The sequence below is a fragment of the Vulpes lagopus genome, chromosome 9, assembly GCF_018345385.1.
Source record: "Vulpes lagopus strain Blue_001 chromosome 9, ASM1834538v1, whole genome shotgun sequence".
Lineage (NCBI taxonomy): Eukaryota > Metazoa > Chordata > Mammalia > Carnivora > Canidae > Vulpes > Vulpes lagopus.
In genome coordinates, this window is record NC_054832.1 from 76,652,928 (window position 1) to 76,657,302 (window position 4,375).

Here is a 4,375-nt window from a genome sequence, read left to right on the forward strand (position 1 = left end):
CAATATTTAATTCTTGTGCACTTTAGGGAAGAAATTCAGATCCTTATTTCTAAGTGGGATTTGGTAAACAGTGTAATTACTACACCGGTCTCTGTTGTAATTTCTGGAAGTCTACAAAAGGAGAAAACTTTTTAGGTTTATAGCAACTTTAACTCCTAAGAAGGACACTGCAAGATTTTTATTTAAGACACATAGATTTCCAGTACTATAATTAGTAAGCTAATATAGTCTGATAATAATAATTAAATAAATACAGGCTAATGGTAATTTTATACCTAAGTTTTAGATTTGGCAAGAATGTTACTTAGTACAGAGGTAAATAAATTTTATCTTTCCCCAAATGAAGATATTTCATTCAGTTCACAGAGTTTAAAGAAATTTCCAGTGCCATGCAGCTAGTTAACAGTAGACCTTAATATAAAACCCAATACTCAAAAAAAATAAATAAAATAAAATAAATAAAATAAAATAAAATAAAACCCAATACTCTTTCCAGTGCATCATACTTTATCAGCAAATGAACAATTTAAAAATGATGAAAAAATCGCAAAAATGATTTATCATAATAATCATAAGCCATAATAGTATTACTTAATTATTTATAAATGCGTTTGTGGAATTAGAGAATATACGGAGACATGTAACATAGTCTATGTCCTTAGGTGTTTGTGGAGGTATTCTTTACGTGCATGTATGTGTCTGTGTGTGTTAAAATACCATTTTGTAAATGATTTAAAAATCCCATCCCTTAGATTAGCATATCTCTGTTTTGGATTTTGAAGTTCAGGAAGGCTAGGTTAAATTTACTCCTGCCCAGTAAGGCCATTTTGCTCTTGCTAGTAGTTATTTTATAATATTTGGTCAATTAAATCAGGAATTTAATCTAACTTTATCAGTGTATGTGTAATGCTTATGTGTGAAACTACCTGTGCAGTAAATTCCTGCCAATCTGTGTGTAGCACATTTGGAATCCCGAAGTTACCCTGAAAGTCTGACCAACCATCTCCTAGTCAAGGCACTAAAGGATGCCATAAATTATAAATAGCCTAAGAAGTTAAAAATGTTGCCAAAGCCTAAGTAGGCAATTATAATCATTCCATTATTCCAGTCATACAATAAAACCGCTGACTAGAAACTATGATGAATTTACAGTATTCTTTTGCTCATTAAAAAAGTTTATCAGAAAAAAGGTCATAACACTACCATTTTTTTTCATTTTTGTAGTAGAAACAGACAATATGTGCTCTAATGGAAAATCACTTTAATCAAAGTAGAAGATCTGACATCTAGTCCCCTTTCTAGTTAATTCTATGAACTTTTGTAGACTGTTGATTTTCTAAATCTGGATTGAAATACATGATTGACAGATTTCTTCCCACAGATTGTTTTTTGGTTAACCTAAAGGATAAAATAGATATTTTAATGTATTAATTCATTCAATCTTTTTTATTGTATAATTTCTGAGTGACTTCAGTGTGTGAGCTCCTGTATTATTTTTCATAATATTTGTTTTACTTTATACTTACTGTCTTCTTGAAAGAGCCCACATCTATCCATCTATTCATGCATTTGTCCTTCCACACATACATATATCCATCCATCCATACATACATATAACATTCCTCAACAAATGTTTCTTGGTCATTTATTATATGTAAGAACAATTTAGAAGTTTATAGACTTTCTGATTAGGTAGTATTTCTAGAAATATCTGGGACATTTGATAAAGAATATATTTCAATCTTTATCTCTCATACCACTTAAAAGAAGAATATTTTTTTGAGAAGATAATATTATTTGATGTACTTTTTGAATTTTTAATAAGAATGATAATGACATAGATGTCCAAATTGTGTATGTTAATGGGATTGGAGAATTTTGTGAGATGAATTATGATCTGTACTGTAAATTGAAATGTAACACCAGTAGTCATGTACAAAGATGTTGCAGACCCTACACAAAAAGGTTGAGTAAAATTCTTCCTACAAGAGAGCTTTCCTTCTTTTAGCCTGTTGTATTACTAACATGATAATTCATTAATAATTAAAATTTGTATTATGGTAAAAACTGATGGAAGTAGATAATGTTCACCATAATACTTAGCTGGTTGGTCCTTCTAAGCTTCCACAATGTTGGTAAACTTTCTGAGGTTGACACAAAATTTCTCACCTGTGACACCAAAAATGGATAGTCCAATGACTTCTCATTCAGGAATTCAGCTAAGTTACAGGCAGAACCTCACCCAGAGGCTCAGCTATGTTGTCAACCTGATATTTCAAATAGGATGATTTTCAGGCATGGAATGCAGATGGAAACAGATTTGCAAAACCCCATTTCTGAACCTTAAAACAAAAGGCTTTGCCATGGAATGAGCAAACACGAAGCGTGACCACTTGCTGTGGGCTAGTTCTGAGCATATCTCTAGTGCAAACAGCTTTCAGAAAAGCAGCTCCCTCCTCCTGGTGTGTTTTTAGCGAGAGGAACTGAGGAACTGAAGTTGCACTTTCAAAGAGTTGTGCTATGAACATCCTCTAGCTATTGTGGCCACTTTCTCAACATGTTGATTCTCTGTCTTGCTACCCTATTCTGTAATGTAGTGAGGTCATAGGCATTTATTTAACATCCTTTAGCTCTTTGAATGAGAAGTTACTGCTGATCTCACTATGGGATAAATATGGTACAAAAATACTATTATAGAAAATCCATCATGAAAATAGCAGATTGGTAAAGAAAAGAGGGGAAATCATTTTTCTATAAGTCATAAATAAATACTCTTTCTAGTTTTCACTGCATGTAGATTTAGGAGGGCTAACACAGGGGAAAAATACTTTGTGTATATTTTGGAACTCTGAAGAGTGTAGTGCATTCACTCATTCACCTCTTTGTTGAATAAAATTACATCTCAGTGACCATATTCAGTGCCTGGTACAGAATCTGTGGGCCATGTTGCAGGTATTTACAGAATAGCAGCTAAGGAAGGCGGGAAAGTACACTGAGGGCACAACTGTGCTTTGCTTTCCTTCCTTCCCTCCTTCCTTCCCTCCTTCCTTCCTTCCTTCCCTCCTTCCTTCCTTCCCTCCTTCCTTCCCTCCTTCCTTCCTTCCCTCCTTCCTTCCCTCCTTCCTTCCTTCCCTTCTTCCTTCCCTCCTTCCTTCCTTCCCTCCTTCCTTCCTTCTTTCCTTCCTTCCTTCCTTCCTTCCTTCCTTCCTTCCTTCCTTCCTTCCTTCCTTCCTTTCTTTTTTCTTTCTTTCTTTCTTCTTTCTTTCTTTCTTTCTTTCTTTCTTTCTTTCTTTCTTTCTTTCTTTCTTCTTTCCTTCTTTCTTTCTTTCTTCTTTCTTTTTTCTTTCTTTCTTTTTCTTCTCTCCCACATATAAGTATTTGTCTCTCTCTGTCTGACTTCTTTCACTCAGCATATGCCTTCAAGGTCCATCCATGTTGTTGCAAATGCAGATTTCCTTCTTTTTATGACTGAAGAATATTTCCTTGTATATACCACATTTACAAAATCTGTTCATCCACTCATGGACTATTAGGTTGCTTCCAAGTCTTGCTTATTGTAAATTATGCTGCAGTGGACATGGGGGCATACATATATTTTCCAATTAATGTTTTGTTCTTTCAGATAAATACCTACCTAAATACCAAGTGGAATTGTTGGATTATATGGTAGTTCTATTTTTATTTTTTGAGGAACCTCTATACTGTTTACCATAGCAGCTGCAGCAGTTTACAGTCCTACCTAACACTGCCCACACTGTTCTTTTTCCTTCTCCTCTCCCTTTTCTTCCTCCTCCTCCTTCTTCTTTTGGTATTCTAACAGGTGTGGATATCTCACTGTATTTTTGATTTGCATTTCTCTGATGATTAGTGATGTTGAGCAGCTTTTTAAATATACTAGTTGGCCATTTCTGTGTCCTCTTTGGGAAAATATCTATTCAGATCCTCTGCCTGTTCTTTAGTTGGACTGTTTATGTATGTATGTATGTATGTATGTATGTATGTATGCTATTGAGTTGTATTTATTTCTATATTTTGGCTATTAGCTCTTTATCAGAGACAAACTTGCAAATGTTTTCTCCCATTCAATAGGTTGCCTTTTCATTTTATTGATAGTTTCCTATGCTATACATAAGCTTTTTAGTTTGATATATCCCACTTATTTTTGCATTTATTGTCTTGCTTTGGTTTCAAATCCCAAAAAATCATCACCATGACCAATGTCAAGGAGCTTACTGCCTATGTTTTCTTCTAGGATTTTTATGCTTTCCAGTCTTACATTCAATACTTTAATCTATTTTGAGTTAATTTTTATGTATGGTGTAAGGTAGTGGCCTGGTTTCTTTCTTTGGTATGTGGCTGTCCAGTTTTCCCAACA